The sequence below is a fragment of the Chiloscyllium plagiosum genome, unplaced genomic scaffold (genome assembly GCF_037043375.1).
Source record: "Chiloscyllium plagiosum isolate Xiang-an unplaced genomic scaffold, Cpla_swu_hap1 HiC_scaffold_1, whole genome shotgun sequence".
In the NCBI taxonomy this organism is placed as follows: Eukaryota; Metazoa; Chordata; class Chondrichthyes; order Orectolobiformes; family Hemiscylliidae; genus Chiloscyllium; species Chiloscyllium plagiosum.
This window is the reverse complement of record NW_028270139.1, coordinates 48,499,215-48,517,030: the sequence shown is the minus strand read 5'-3', so window position 1 is coordinate 48,517,030 and position 17,816 is coordinate 48,499,215.

Genomic DNA, 17,816 nt, shown 5'->3' with positions numbered 1-17,816 from the left:
GACAGGATGGACAGCAAGAAGCTTTTTCCCAGAGTGGGAGACTCAATTACTAGGGTCACATGTTCAAGGTGAGCGTGGAAAGGTTTAAGGGAGATATGCGTGGAAAGTTCTTTTCACAGAGTGTGGTGGGTCCCTTGAACGCGTTGCCAGCGGAGGTGGTAGAGGCAGGCATAGTAGCATCATTTAAGATGTATCTAAACAGATACATGAATGGGCAGGGATCCTTAGAAAATAGGTGACAGGTTTAGATAGAGGATGTGGATTGGCACAGGCTTGGAAGGCTGAAGGGCCTGTTCCTGTGCTGTAATTTTCTTTGTTCTCTTTGTTCTTTGTTCTGCTAAGAAGGAATCCAGGCATTGTGCTGGCAGACTCAGTGATGGGAACTGAATGTTCACATGCAGTTTTTGGTCTCTTTGTCTGAGGAAGAATGCTCTGGCTAGAGGGGGAATGCTGTGAAGGGTTACTAAACTGGTTTCTGGGATGGCAAGGTTGACTTATGAAGAGAGAATGATTTATTAGGACTGTATCCACTGGAATTTATAAGATTGAAGGGGGATCGCAAAGAAATCTATAAAGTTCTAACCGGACTAAATGATGTAAATACAAGAAGAATGTTCCAGATGACCAGGGAATCAAGAATCAGGAATCACAGTCAGAGGATATGGGATAGGCCATTTAAGACTGAGATCAGGAGAAATTTCTTCACCAGATGAGTAGTGAGCCTGTGGAATTGTCTGCCACAGAAAATGGTCGAAGCTAAAAAAAAAGTTTTCAAGAAGATATAGCCCTTAGGCCAAAAGAGATCCAGGAGTGTGGGGCAAAAACAGGAACCGAATACTGAGTTGGATGATCAGTCATGGTCATATTGAATTGTGGAGAGACTCAAAGGCTGAAAAGGCCTGGTCCTGCTCCTGTTTTCTAGGTTTCTATGTTTCTCCTGCAATCAACCACCGTTAAACTGTAAGCTATGGTCCTGCAATGAAAAACTAAAGAATTGAACTGAATTTTATCTTTAGAACTATCTGTTATTGGCATTTTATGCTTATATATATTTAGTTACTAACTAAATATAACTTGGATGTAAGTAACTTACAACAATATTGTTTTAATAAACAAACCGTATCCTATTTTAGATTAAAGCTTTACGACCAGTTATTTTAAAATTGGAAATTAAAATTTTATGCACACAGATTGCTAGCTAACCAACCACGTCTTTGAGGAAATGCCTTTTTACATGGTCATAACACGGTAAAGAATATATCAGATTTTCTGGGGCAGCATGGTAGCTCGGTGGTTGGCACTGCAGCCTCACAGCACCAGGGACGTGGGTTCGATTTCAGCTTCGGGAGTTTACATATTCTCCCCGTATCTGCGTGGGTTTCCTTCGGGTGCTCTGGTTTCCTCCCACAATTCAAAGATGTGCAGTGTGGGTGAATTGGCTATGCTAAATTGCCCATAGTGTTCAGGGATATGTAGATTAGGTGTAGGAGTCAAGGGTAAGTGTAGAGTAATAGGGTAGGGGAAATGGGTCTGGGTGGGTAAGTCTTTGAAGGGTTGGTGTGGACCTGTTGGGCCGAATGGCCTGTTTCCACAATGTGAGGATTCTATGATCTATGATTTGGGATTAAAGCATATTATTAAGTTGGAGCAGAGTTGCATCTGTGTGTTTTGTATTTGGCCTGGGAAAGTACATGATGTTCACATTAGAGGCTGGAAGTAGAAAATAGTTCCCACTTCCACTTGGCGGGCAAGAACTGTTTAAAAATAATTTGGGAAAGTGAAACATTTGTTTCCCTTTTATTACAAACAAGTCTAGGTACTCTTGTTAAGAATGCTGTGCCTCAAAAATTATTGGAATAACCTGTGGTTATCGTTTGATTGAATTTAGATAACATTTCTAAGCTTTAATCCACTTTATTATCTACAACAGCAAGAGATCAAGATATCCAACTATAGATAACTAGGCATGTGGAGAGTATGTAGGAAGGAAGATAAGACCCAAGATATTATAATCCACTCACTGTGACTGTGCCTCAAATTGAAACTCATTACCTGGATGATTCATATTATTATTATCACTGTTAAATTGTCAGGTGACCTCAAAAAACTGTAACAGTCATTCAAAGCTTGCATTACAGTCTACACTTTCTTCCTGTTAGCTGCTAACATTTCAGATTTACACGAAATAAAGAAAACTGAAAGACATGGGCGATAGGAAGAGAGAATTAAAGAATGGGAGGCAAGTAAACAGTTACAAGCTGGGGAATGAGGCAGTTTAAACAATAAAATGTTTAGTTCCATTGCAAATCAACTATAAAAGGTTGATTTTTTGAGTCTTCATCCGTGACATGAGGGCTGGCCTGCTGTGAGTGCAGATTGGAAAATAGTGGGTCCACTGCCTGTAATTTTGCAATCTATTCTTGGTGTTGGCCAGGTAACTCACCATTGGTGAGGAATTTGAAAATCAATGTTATTCCATCTACTCGACATGTGAGCATACAAGGACATAAACAGTTTGTTATGTTGCATTAGGTGCAAAAAGCAGCACTGTTCAATTGATTACAGGATGATTCCATATTCAGCATAAACTGTGTGTAGTCTGCAGCTGAGAGCTGCAGTGTTTTATTAAGGCTTTAAATAACTAAATACTGAAAATAATTTAGACAAAAATCAGCAGAGCAGCCATAAACTATATGGCCAGTGATATGTTGAAATTATTGAGGAAGTAAAACCTATGAAGTAGGTGCTTCTAGATTTTCTTTTTGAGTCAAAATGCATAATTGTTTGATGTCAGTGTTCAAATATATATTTATCTTTTGAAATGGTATTAGTTCCAGATTATGGGAGTCTTAATTCAGTTTAAAATAAACAATTACTTGATACAAATGCACCTTGAAAGAGTTTCAAATTAGACTAAAGCAAAATAATAGTATGTCAGTTTCTTAGAAGTTGTGAATGTTCTGCACAATGCTCAGAGGTACAGTTATTGAGAAAACACTAAGGACTGTGCTAGTTTGGGAAGCAAAATATCTGGTGTAAGGTATAGGGTTAAAATTGTGCAGAATAAGGGAACAGGTGTTGCTTCTGCAAAAGCTTACATTATAAAATTGGGCTGCGCATGAAAATGCTAAACAGTGAGAAGCGAAAACAGGTAGAATTATCTATAACTAATAAGGCAGAGCAATCGTGGAGCGGGAAGTACCAGGCATAGGAAAACAGAAGAAGCGAAAACAAGTAGAATTATCTATGACTAATAGGGCAGAGCGACCATGTAGCGGGATGTACCAGTAACAGGAGAATAGTGTGCCAATCTCAAGAGGGATGTGGCCAACGGATGGAATTTAGTTTGGCAGGATGATCGCACGAAGACAGCAAACTATGCCAGGATAGTCACATATAAGGAATGAGATAAATAAGAGTAAGGGGCGACAGGCTTAGAGTAATGGGAGAAGTAAACAGAGGTGGAGAGAAGCTAGACAAAGGTGGAGTGAAGCTAGAGCTTGTGATAGGCTACGCGCTACAGCAAAAGTAACCAATGGGTGAAAGGGGAGGACCGAGAGACGCAGCTGAACAGCATAAATCAGAATGTAACCCTCAGATCAGAGTGCTTACTTGTTAGGCACCCGTTCTTGCAAGTACGTATCAATAAAATTCGCTGCTTCAGAATTTGACTTGGACTGAAATTTATTAATATGTGAGTTTTGTTTCTCACATCTGGCAAAATGTCTGCACAACATTTTAGAGAAATGTTCCCAGCCGTTTGATTAAATTAATTGGTTTTCTACTGGAAATCAAGAACACTTTTGGGCAGTTAGTTGCATGTGGTGAGGTCATATTTCATCCAACTCCTGCTCCCACTCTTCAACAAGTGAACATTATGAATAATTGGGACCAGCTTATGGACCTAGAGAATTTGCTTCAAAATACTTCTTTTCTCAGTGCAGTTGATTCCAAAGAAATGAAGAAGAACTGAAGGAAGTGTAGAATTCCAAAATTCCAGGCGACATCTTCCCAATTACATGTATTCATTTTGATTATTCAGTCATGAAGTGTTCTCCAATTACTAGAATTAAAATGGTAAGCGCTCTAAGTATTTCTGCTAAGGTATAAAGCACAAATTAAAAATATAATCAATTTAATGTGAAACATATTCTTATGACAAGTTTTGATCTTTTTTCCTTAGATTGTAAATTGAATTACATGATGAACTAAAATTAAAATTGCCATTAACATTATCAAATAATTTGCTTTTGGCAGCAGTTTATTGAACTTTTAAATTGCAATTAGAAGTTAGAACATAGTTCAGCACCAGAAGAGGCCATTCGGCCCACCATGTCTGTGCCAACTATGATGCTATTCTAAACTAATCTCATGGTCCATATCCCTCAATCACCTGCTTGATGATGTGCCTATCTAAATGCCTCTTAAACATTGCTAACTCCCCTGACAGCTTGTTCCAAGCTCTTAACACCCTCTGTGTTTAAAAACTTGGAACAACTTCTCATTTAAACTTTCCCTATCTCACCTTAAACCTACGTTACATCGTGAATGAATTTTTCACACTGGAAAAAAAACTCCGACTCCACCCTATCCATCCCTCTCATAATTTTATATACTTATGTCAGGTAGCCCCTCAGCCTCTGACGCTCTAGCAAAAACAATCCAAGTTTATCCAACTTCCTCTTACAGCTAATACACTCCAATCCAGGCAACATTCTGGTAAATCTTGTTCACACCCTCTCCAGAGGCATCACATCTTCCTATAATGTGGTGCGCAGAATTATACACAGTATTCCCCATGTGTCCAAACTAAAGTTTTATACAGCTGCAACATGACATCCCAACATTTATACTTGATGCCCTAACAGATGAAGGTGAGAATGCCATATGCCTTCTTTACTACCTTATCTACTTGTGTTGCCACTTTCAGGGAATTATGGACTTCCAACCCAAGATCCCTCTGAACATCAATGCTCCTAAATATCTTGCTATTTAGAGTTATAGAGTCATAGAGATGTACAGCATGGAAACAGACCCTTCGGTCCAACCATTCCATGCCGACCAGATATCCCAACCCAATCTAGTCCCACCTGCCAGCACCTGGCCCATATCCCTCCAAACCCTTCCTATTCATATACCCATCCAAATGCCTCTTAAATGTTGCTATTGTACCAGCCTTCACCACATCCTCTGGCAGCTCATTCCATACACGTACCGCCCTCTGTGTGAAAACGTTGCCCCTTACGTCTCTTTTATATCTTTCCCCTCTCACCCTAAACCTATGTCCTCTAGTTCTGGACTCCCCGATCCCAGGGAAAAGACTTTGCCTATTTATCCTATCCATGCCCCTCATAATTTTGTAAACATCTATAAGGTCACCCCTCAGCCTCCGACGCTCCAGGGAAAACAGCCCCAGCCTGTTCAGCCTCTCCCTGTAGCTCAAATCCTCCAACCCTGGCAACGTCCTTGTAAATCTTTTCTGAACCCTTTCAAGTTTCACAACATCTTTCCAATAGGAAGGAGACCAGAACTGCATGCAATATTCCAACAGTGGCCTAACCAATGTCCTGTACAGCCGCAACATGACCTCCTAACTCCTATCCTCAATACTCTGACCAATAAAGGAAAGCATACCAAACGCCTTCTTCACAAAAAGTAGAGGACCCAGCACCGATCCTTGTGGCACTCCACTGGTCACAGGCCTCCAGTCTGAAAAACCACCCTCCACCACAACCACCCTCTGTCTTCTACCTTTGAGCCAGTTCTGTATCCAAATGGCTAGCTCTCCCTGTATTCCATGAGATCTAACCTTGCTAATCAGTCTCCCACGGGGTACCTTGTCGAACGCCTTACTGAAGCCTATATAGATCACATGTACTGCTCTGCCCTCATCAATCCTCTTTGTTACTTCTTCAAAAAACTCAATCAAGTTTGTGAGACATGATTTCCCACGCACAAAGCCATGTTGACTATCCCGAATCAGTCCTTGCCTTTCCAAATACATGTACGTCCTGTCCCTCAGGATTCCCTCCAACAACTTGCCCACCACCGAGGTCAGGCTCACCGGTCTGTAGTTCCCTGGCTTCTCTTTACCGCCCGTCTTAAACAGTGGCACCACGTTTGCCAATCTCCAGTCTTCCGGCACCTCACCTGTGACTATCGATGATACAAATATCTCAGCAAGAGGCCCAGCAATCACTTCTCTAGCTTCCCACTGAGTTCTCGGGTACACCTGATCAGGTCCTGGGGATTTATCCACTTTTAACTGTTTCAAGACATCCAGCATTTCCTCCTCTGTAATCTGGACATTTTGCAAGATGTTACCATCTATTTCCCTACAGTTTATATCTTCCATATTCTTTTCCACAGTAAATACTGATGCAAAATATTCATTTAATATCTCCCCCATTTTCTGTGGCTCCACACAAAGGCTGCCTTGCTGATCTTTGAGGGGCCCTATTATCTCCCTAGTTACCCTTTTGTCCTTAACATATTTGTAAAACCCTTTGGATTCTCCTTAATTCTATTTGCCAAAGCTATCTCATGTCCCCGTTTTGCCCTCCTGATTTCCCTCTTATTGTATAATATTTTTTATTTGCTTATTTCTTATTACTTATTTAATTTTCTTATATTTTAAAGTGTGCATAATTGGTATGTTAATTAGTGACTGTTGCTGAAAAACACCATGAAAAGATTTATTTTGAGATTTAATAATTAATGCAAAATAGAGTGTTTGATTTCAGATGCTTTGTTTCGAATTTCGTTGGAGATAGTGTTAAATTACATCCAACCCACAGCATATATTGTCATATTCCAGTCATCTGGGTCATATCTGTAAGGCAGTCGAACTTATGGTTGCCTTGACGATATTGTCTGCATTATAATTTTTTTTACTGTACTGAGGTTCCAGTTGTGAGATATTGTGGAGACATTGACAATTTTGAGCATTTTTATTATCCGTACCAGCAGTGCTAGGAATCTACTATGTTGAGATTGGTGCTAATATATTTTGTGGCAGGAACTTCATTTCGTGTCTAACTCCAACTAATTTGACCCAGAGGAATTGGTATTTTCATTGAGTTAGTAATCTTTAATGCATGCGTACATTAATCTCAAAACTGAAGTAAAAGCTATGCTATTGCCATGAAGTCTAATTTGTGTAATGGTTCTCTATTGTGATTTCCTTTGGTTTCAAAATTAGCACTCTAAGGTCCATTGAAAATATTTAAATTTGAAGCTTTAATTCAATTGTGTGTGTGTGTGTGTGTATGCATTCATGGCTAGCATTTATTGCCCATCCTAATTGTCTTTGTGAAAGTGGTGGTGGTGAGCTGTCTTCTGAACTACCGCAATCCTTACGGTGTCGGTACACCCACAGTGCTATTGGGAAGGTGAAATAACTGCACAGAGGCTGAGTCCTGTAACTAAGTCACCCTTTATTTACTGGTGCACAGTCCACTGGTTGTGGTTGGGCCACCTCAGAGTCAGTCCTTAACTGAGGAGATTCTAATCTCTTGGTTGTATTGGTCAGCCAAAGTTTTCTTGATTTGGCCCAGATTAACTACCCCAATCAAGAACCTTGTAGTCAGCAAGATCCACCTGGCCCCAGTCACTACCAATGGGTGTTTCAGTGACCCAGAAACAATGAAGAAATGGTGATATACTTCCAATTAAGTCCAGATGGTGTGTGGTTTGAAACTTGCAGGTGGTGGGCTTCTCATGTATCTGCTATCCTTGTCCTTCAAGGTGACAGAAGTTGCATGTTTGGAGGGTGTGGTTAAAGGAGCCCTGTGTCAGTTTTTGCAGTTCATCTTCTATATGGTTGTACACTGCTGCCACTGTGCGTCAGTGGCGAAGTGAGTGAATGTTGGTAGTGGATGGGGTGCCAATCAAGCGGCTGCTTTGTCCTAGATAGTGTTAAGCTTCTTGAGTGTTATTGGAGCTTCACCCATCCAAGCAGGTGGGGAGTATTCCATCAGACCCTGACTTGTGTCTTGTCAATGGTGGACAAACTTGAGAGAGAGAGAGAGAGATGAGATAGTCACTGCCTCACTTGCAGTTCATTGCTATAACTTTATAAAGAGAAGGCTGCCTGGAGCATCTTGCAAATGCTTTTCCTCCCCATGGAGTGTTGAAAAGATGCTCCCACTCAAATGGAGACTAGGGTTGTAGCTGTACTGCAATCATGAAAATAATGTTTGTAAATTTTGTATTTTGCGGAATGTAACATTGTCAGTGATGAAAAATGCAAATAAGAAAGTACTACGTATGTCGGTGCATGATGGTAAATCCACAGAAAATGTCCAGGAACATTTAAGGTTTTATAAGGAGAGATACAGAGTAAGGAGCAATATAAATTTGTAAATTGGTTAAACCACTATACTGTGTGCAGGTTTTGGTTGTTCCATAATCGAAAGGACAATGAATCTAATCTCTTTGGCTTTACTATTCCTGTGGTAATAGGAGCTATAGTTATGAGAAAAGATGTGCAATACAGACTGTTCCCATTTGCGTACAGAAAGCCAAAGAACAAGATTTCACAAAAAATAAACCAAGGTTTTGATACAGTGAATAGGGCAAGGCTTTTTTTAATTGATAGATCAGTAATAACATTTCAGACAGAGGGTTCTTCCACAAGGCACGTGTTTCTACAGGGACTAGATGATATGGATAGCATTCTATCTTTTAGGCAAAATTGATACATATTTAAAATAGAAGGGCACTTGGGCTTTGGTTAGAGAACAACAGTAGCATATTAGTTTGGGACTGAGTTAGTGAAGAGTAAGCCCAGATGTCATGTACTCAGTAACCCTTTGGCATGCTATATGTCTGCATGATTATGGAGGACTTTGTTTTCAGGCTAGCAATAAAAAATGTAAATAACCCTTTACATTTGTTGGTTTTTTAATTTGACTGTAAAAAGATAGGGCTTGCAAAACAGTGCTGACATTGTGGCACCATGTAGTCCTTGATCTACAGTTAAAGCCAATGAGAGAATGTGGACCTGACATTATTTACATATGCATGGCCAATCAGAAAGACTTATTGAATGAAAAACCATTCCAGCCTAATTATTCAAATTCATCTTTCAATTATGTTTAACATTTATAGTATACTGTTTCTTATTCTGGGCTTTACCACTAAAAGTTTTCTGTTTAGTCTTTTTAAGTACAAACAAAAGAAATGAGTTGTTAGTCACCTATATGTAACTGTGTGACTCTTTAATATAAAAGTAAGGTGACAAATAATATATTGCTCATTCGGTTGTTACCTGAAGAAGATGCAGATGTATTCTCCAATTTATTCTGGAATCTGCTGTAGAACAATGGAACTGAAGTTTTGATACTGGATAAAAGTGAATCCTTTGTTGTATGTCGAACATTATACATATAGTTAAAGCACAACATCACTCCAGCTGATGGAAGAAGAAAGACTTGTAGCCAATGTTTTTGAGTGAGTTTTCAAGTAGAATTCTTGAACTCTGAAGATAATAAAAGCCATAAGCAATCATTTTACAATGAAATTTTGTATGGTAATTTTTGTTACATATTGAGCCCTTAATTGAGAACATGATTAATTGGGAAAACAGGAGTGAAGGTTATAGCCAAGTGGTATTATCACCAGGCTATTAATCTGGAAACCCGGGTCATGTCCTGAAGTCCTGGATTTAAATTCTGCTATAGCAAGTGGTGGAATTTGAATTCCACAAAAATTTGGAATTAAGCAACATTCATATCTTGCGAATGAATTAAAAGAACAATAGGGTCTGAAATATGTTTTGACTGCTTGATTGGTTCACTTGGTTTGTGTTTATTCCTAGAAATGTCCACATTTATGATTGCTTTTAAAACATTCAATGATTTAGTGTAAGAAAATTCACTTCCTGGAACAAATTTCAATATCAATCTGTCAGCTCTAATTGGCACAGCACTTTGTCTAATACTGTTGTGGTAGTGAAGTATAATAGAATGAATTGAGCAGAAAATCTACCATTTTTTATAATATGGCTGGATTTAATAAATTATGCAGACATAGTTGACTCTGAACTCTAAGTTAAGAAAAAACACTCAAAAATATGAACAAAATGTCCATTCTTTCAACATGATTGAAATAGAAAAGGAAGGATTTCTACAGAGTCTTTTCCAGATCATATTGGACACAATCGTATTTAGGCATTGAACCTCAGGGACAATATGTTGACACTGGAAGATATACAATGGAGTGTGTTGCTGGTACTTAAAGAGTTAAATGATTATGGGAGATGATGGCATTGTGGCAGAGTCACTGTACTGTGATCCAGAAGCCCATGCTAATAACCTGGGAACATGAGTTCAAAGGTAGTGTTCTCAGCCCAATCATTTTCAGTTGCTTCATTAAAGACTTTCCTTCCATCCTAAGGTCAAAAGTGGGGATGTTCATTGATGATTACAAAATGTTCAGCTCCATTCTCAATTCTTCAGATTTTTAGGCAGTTGGTATAAATATGAATGCAAGTTCTGAACAACACCAAAGGCTTTGATTAGATGAGGGACTTTCCCTTCAAAAAAAGTGATACCAGGCCAATTGAAATGTTCAAATATGAGATTAATTTTTGTTGGATCTATTTGGGCAATGAATAGAATAGTATGATAATTTGATGTAATTTATATTTTTCCAAAAATTACAGTGGGGGGTGTTTAAGTCATCATACTCTGGCATCTATACCAACACCAGAAATCATATATTAAAAAAATTAAGACAAAGTCCATCTTTGTTCCATTCATGGCTTATGGGTTCTCAAGGTCGAAGGAAACCTCATTCACCACCACTGTGGAGAGCCGATATGGAAGCAGCCAATTCTCAGGCTGCTGGAATCACGGGCTGGGACCACCGTGCCACTGAAGAGGCTGTAGAAGCCACCTCAAGGACCCACCTCGTTACCAAAACTGCCACTCGTTTGCTGTCATAAGATAAATCAAATGTTTCTTGATCTGCACTGACCCCACAGTGTTTCATTTCAAAGTGGTATTAATTATAATGAATAGTTTATCTTTGTTCTATCTTTATAAAATTGATCTTTAATGATGGGAGAAGAAGAAGGACAATGTCTGCCTGGATTAACGCACTTCAGCATTTTATTTTCTTCTGCAAACAAACGAATGTCAGAACAAATGGCACTGCAAATCAGAATTCATTCATTGCTTTGAAGTCCTCTGAGACGTTCTGAGCACATAAAAGGCTCCATGTAAATGCAGGTTATTTAGTTATGTCGGTTTTCTCTTTTCATTTCCAGTTGCTCCCTTACGTTTTCCTGAACGTGTTCACCTTATTACTTGGCCAGGGCTGTTAAACTTATTTTGTATATTCATCGACACCATCATATCCACTTCTTCATTAATGTCAATTTCCACTATCGTCCAGCTTCACCATATATTAAAAAAAAATGACTGGCAAAGTTTGGTTCTGAATTAAATCTGTGTGCAAAAATAGAATCGAAGTCCGAATCTAAAATCTAACTATTTATTCATTTAAAATATTGAGATTAACCAGTCCATGTTGGCAGTTTGTTGCTTTGTTTAGTTTTGGCTGTATGATTCTATGTGGAAAGCATGCTTAAAAAATATTAGTAATTCTAGTGACCATTTGAATGTTTAAAAAAGAGATATTGTTGATTTAAACAAATTCAGATTTTTGTCCGTGTGTATTTTCCCGTAGGAAAACCTCTGATGATATTTCTTTCGGAGAATAAGATATAGTATTTATTTGCAAAATATTGTTTGTTCTGAATTGCTTGGAAATAAAAGAGTTAATCTTTTTTTCCATTGTTTGGTTCTGTCATAGATCAGTGGTGGGAGTCAGAAATCCACTTCAGATGCACTGCTTGCCTCTGTATTTGCAATAACCTTAGCTTTGTTTAAAAAAGATTCAAAGCATTACTATTGTAGAGGCCTGATTATAGTAGTCAAAGATAATGATGTCTGGGGATTTTGCAGTTCTTGGAGTTCAAAGCAATAACAGGGAAAAAAAATCTAATTTGCATTACAAGTGTAAATCAGACACTTAATTTCAGAATGTCTCACTAAGGTTCAAATCAAAAACTGCTACATTTCTATACCAGGATGTTTTCTTCATTTATTGCAGTACGTACACAGACAATTCTGTCTGATCACATATAAGTTTTCAATAATACAAATATACTTGGTGATGTAGCACAAATTTGATCTAACCTACAAGTTCCAAATGATACAGAAATGCTCTGCATTAATGTTTATTGAGTTAGTCTGTGCTGACATCTGGGATGTTAAATAAGACTTTATACAGAATAATTTGCTTTAAAGCTTTATAATTTTAAAAGTATCTTTGATCAACCACCTTCTTGTACCTCCATTTTATAACTTACAAGGTGTGCAATTCATGTGTTTGTTCATTTTGCAAGCAATTTTTTTTTAATGTTTTCCTCCTTGCATTTTTCTAGCTGGGTGTGATTTTGATGAGACCACTAAATATTTTAAAACAACAGTATTCTATAATTGTGGTTATAGGAAAGTAGATCTTTTTGTAAATGGTGATTATAATTTGAACAATGGAATTTTCAGTTGTGCAGATATAGCTTATATAAATTATTCACAAACCTTATAAGTAATGATAGGATATATATACTTTGGTCACAAATCTATTGTAATATCGTGGACATGCACTTGATTAGCTGAGAAAACAAAATTAGACAAACTGTAATACACTTAAAATTGCATGAGAGTGCATTTTAGATTTCATTTTTTAATTGTTTGCTTTTAGATTATGAACACAAAATTATTCCTCCTGTATTTTATATTACCACAAGTTACTCATAAACCATCACTGAATCTAGAAATAGCTTGTAAAGGTAAATGCCAATAAATAGAGTTTATCACATGCAGAGTCCCTTTAAATGCGAAAGCACATAATGTAATTATTTAATGCTTTACAGATTAAATGCTAAATATACTGATTACCATATTGATTTGTTATACTTTTAACTGCCAATTTCATTGATTAGATTTGCCTGCGTCCTCTCCCATAGTGAGTTAAATAGTGTTCGGCTTATCTGACAACTCTTTTGATTTCTGCAGAATTCCAAACCCTAGGAAACCTTTAGAGGGAATTCTTAATCAGGAAAAGCAGCTTATGTTGCTGTTCACTGTACGATGCAAATAGAATAGCCTGAGCTGTAAAATGACAGCTATGTTAAAAAGAAGACAGTGTGGCTTTTCTCTCCATATCATTTTAAATCTTAAAAACTTTCCAATAATAACTCTGCAGTAATAAAAAAAATTAGCCTTCCTTCATTTCTTTTCAAATTTGCAGTGAACTTCCTATGATTCCGACTGAATGGTATGAGAAATGTGCATTTCAGCATGTTCCATTCTGAGTCTTTATAAGCTTATTGTATATTAACATAGAAATTAGGCATTTTTGCGTAAGAGGAGTATGTGGCACAGTTGAGCATTCTGTGTTGAGGGAGATTGGGTGGTCTAGTGGGTCAGCACATTATCCAAGACTGGAATTCAAATGGAGCTTAGAGGAATAGATTGGAAACTTTTTTTGCTTGATTGTTAGGTTCCTATCTGAAAACTCTCAACTCATTCTTTATAGTATGGTACCCATAATGCAAATAATCCCATAATCCAGAATAAATTGTCACTCTTCTTTGAAGTTGAGGTTCAGACCACAAAACTGTAAGAAATAAGAATACAGGTAGGCCATTTAGCCCCTTGAGCCTACTCCACAATACTGTAGGATCATGGCTGATTTAATGTGCCTCACATCTATTTTCCTGCATTTTCCCTGTAAGCCTTTATTCCCTCACTGATCAATCCATCCATCTCAGCCTTAAATGTACACAAGAACTCTGCCTTACAGCTGTCTAAGGCAAAGAGTTCTAAAGACTCATAACCCTCTGAGAAAAGAAATTCCTGCTCACCACAGTCTTAAATTGGCACTCCTTTATTCTGAGACCTAGCCCTATGGTCCTAGATTTTCCCATGAGGGGAAACATTCTCTCAGCATTTACCCTGTCAAGCCCATTAAGAATCCTACATGTTTCAATCAGATCACCTCTCATTCTTTTAAAAAACAGAGAGTAGAGTCCCAACCTGTTTAGCCTTGCTGAGAAGGCCATCTTTCCATTCTGATTGGACATAGTTTTGGGTTGGTGAACAATCATGACTTTTCTCTGTTCCTGACTATATTTGGTGTGATCTACTTTTTAAACATTTTTTCAGGAGTTGAAATGTTGTTGGCGAGGTCAGTAATTACTGCCATTTCCTGATTGATAGCATGTGAGAGGTTGTGGTGAGTCATCTCTTTGAGCCATTATAGTCTGTGCTAGGTTTAGAGTTGGTGGAGTTTGACCCAGTGGTGACAAAGGAATAATGATGTAGCTCTCAATTACGATGATGAACTAGAGATGGTGGGATTCTCACATGTCTGCTGCCTTTGTTCTTCCAAATGATAGTGCTCCTAGGTTTGGGTGATATTGTTGAAGGAGCTTTGGCCCAGACAACCAGGACAACAACGTTGGTGTCAACGTTCTCACAGACTGTTGGAGCTACGCTCATCCATTACAACAGATCAACGTAAGAACTCAGAGCAGGAGTAGGCCATCTGGCTCTTCGAACCTGCTCCGCCATTCAACAAGACCATGGCTGATCTTTTCGTGGCCTCAGCTCCACTTACCCGCCCTCTCACCATAACCCTTAATTCCTTTACAGTTCAAAAAATTATTGATCTTACCTTTTAAAAACATTACTGAGGAGGCCTTCTTCACGGTGCAGGGAATTGCTTAGATTCTTCAATCTAGGCAAGTGTGGAGTATTCCATCACAGCCCAGTCCCTTATAGGCTGTGAGGAATCAGGCGATATGTTATATACTGCATTCTCAATGTGGCAAAGTATCTCACCTTTGAACTGCTGGACTAATGGAACATAGATCTCAACAAAAAGTATTGATTTATACTTTTCCTTTTTTTTGAAAAGCAAGTCTACATGATCACTGAAATTGGATTCCTTCTATGAAGGGCATTTCTTTTCAATTAAAAACAGGAATTTTACCAAGGCAATGGCAAATTGTTAATTTTTGGGGTTTATCTCCATGAGCTCTAGTGAGTTATCTCACTCAATTCTTTGATGCTCACCTCATTCTGGATGCTTCAGGCCTGTGTGGCACTGCTCGCACGCTATCCTGCACTTACCAGTGGCAGACGTACTCGCCATTGCTGGGATCTTCTGAGCATTCCCACATTGACATCATATTTACACCCCAGCTGTAGATGAGGTGCATCACTGCAAGAAAGGAACCACCATTCACAGTTGCACTGTGGGAAGAACAGCCCTGGAGATGGCCAGGAGATCTTGGTCCTGGTGGATGGGATGGACAGGAGGGTCACCCTGTTTCCTTGGGACCGCCAGAGGAGATCACATGCCAGAACCTTCCAGCCTGCTCCGAAGGTCAGTGCAATCCCACTTTCCAGAGAATGGCAGCTTTGCAGGAAGAAGGTTAATGACCTCAGTGCTTCACAAAAATAAGTCCCACCATCTTCTCTGTGCCGCCTCAGTCTTTGGCTGCATTCACTTCTCATCAAGGTTCATGGTCTATCATTCCTCAATCGCTCTCACCTATCCTACCTCCCAGGAGTACTAACCCTGCAAGGCTTCTGTGCTTCGTCTTCAATCATTTAGGATAATTCACGACCTTTCCCACCATGACCAGCACTAGCGGTGCTGAGGAAAGGTCACCAGATCCAAAATGTTAACTCTGATGTCTCTTCACAAATGCTGCCAGACTGACTGAGTTTTTCCAGTAAATTCTGTTTTTGTTTCTGATTTATAGCATCCGGAGTTCTTACGCTTTTTTTGTTTCTAACAGCTCTGGTGGCCACTTTCATCTCATTGCTTTGTCCAAACACCATTAGCTTTTCATCAATGACATTCCATCCATCATAAGATCAGAAGAGGTGATGTGTAATCAGCAGTGAACAATATTCAGCGTCATTTGTGACTCCTTAGATACTTAAGCAGTCCATATTAAAATGGAACAAGATCTGGACAATGTCTAGGCTTGGCTGACAAATGACAAGTCACATTCGTGTCACACAAGTGTCAGGCAATGACATCTTCAATAAGAGAAAATCTAACCATTACCCTTTACATTCAATTGCAATAACTATTACTACATCCCCCACTATCTATATCCTGGGGATTGCCATTGACCAGAAACTGAACATGACTTGTCATATAATATTGTAACTACATGTGCAGGTCAAAAGCTAGGAATACTACAGCGCATAACTAATCTCCTAACTCTCAAAAAGCTGAGCTATTATTTTCATGACACAGATCAGGAGTGTAATGGAACATTCCCCACTTGCCTGGATGGATGCAGCCCCAACAACACTCAAGAAGCTTGACACCATCCAGGACAAAGCAACCCGCTTGACTGGCACAATTCCACAAGCATCCATTCCCTCCACACTGATGCTCAGTAGCAGCAATGTGTACTATCCACAAGGTGCGCTGCAGAAATTCACCATTTCTTAGACAGCATATTCCAAACCCACAACCACTTCCCTTTCAAAGGACAAGGACAGCAGGTACATAGGAACACCACTACCTACAGGATCATCTCCTTCCCGAAGTAGAATTATATCGCCATTCCTTCTCTGGGTCAAAATCCTGGAATTTCTTCCGTTTAAGAGCATTGTGGGTTGACCCATAGCACATGGACTGCAGCAGACCATTACCTTCTCAAGGGCAACTAAAGAAGGGCAATAATTGCTGACTCAGCCAGTGCACCCACATCCCATGACTGAATCAAAATGTAGTCCCTCCCATTGTCTCATTCCAGGATAAGACAGTTCACACTAGAATGTGAGAGAACCAAGATCGGTAATGGGTTATCCGATATCTATCTCCTCACTCCTTCGAGGAGAGAATCCTTTCCTTAGTGGGAGAGGACCATGACTGCTCATGTGGTGATGCTAAGACCTCCATTTGCCAGCAACCAAATCAGATTCATTGGCAAGTGTTGTGCAGCTCTCCTGTTAGCACCTCTGCAGTCCTAACATGGCCAATTTTACAACTCATTCTCTCTCCTATACCGACAGGCACGAAAAGCATCTGCACAGTCTCTACCATGATGACACAACCCTGGACATGATCTCCTCTTCCACCTCTGAGGAAGAAGCCACAGATCCATTAGAAGAAATCACCAGTGAGGCTGCACCAGCTTAAATACTGACACCTTGGTAAGTACTTTAGGAATGTTACACTCAGGGGCACAATTCTGCTGAGTTCACACATCTCTACAGCTGGCAAAACAAAAAATGCAGAAGACCACCAGTAAAGTGGCATCTGCTCAGCCCCAGGCAGGTGTGGGCCCTATAGATTTCCCATCAGTAATGTCATTCGAATGCACAATAAGAGGAGAAGCAGCAAGCAGGTGAATGGGAGGTTAGAGGAGCCTACCAATGCTCTCTGCATGGCGCTGCCCCTGGCTTGTTTGTGTCTGGCTATGTCCATGGACAGATTGGCAGTTTCAATGGAGACTAAGTCCAGTAGTCTGTATCTGCTGAAAATATGCACAGACCTGCACTCCCATATTCCTTGATTGATAATAGTCCACCTTGAACTGACTGAAGACTGTACCCCTTCGACTTTGAGACATGGCTGTTTCATTGAAGTCCACACTACCTGTTTGCTGCGGAAGTTGCCGGCACCATGATGCAGGTGCAACATTAATGTAGCACTATGCCACACTGCAAAAATATTCCAAAAACTACTCACTGCTGACAACATGACAT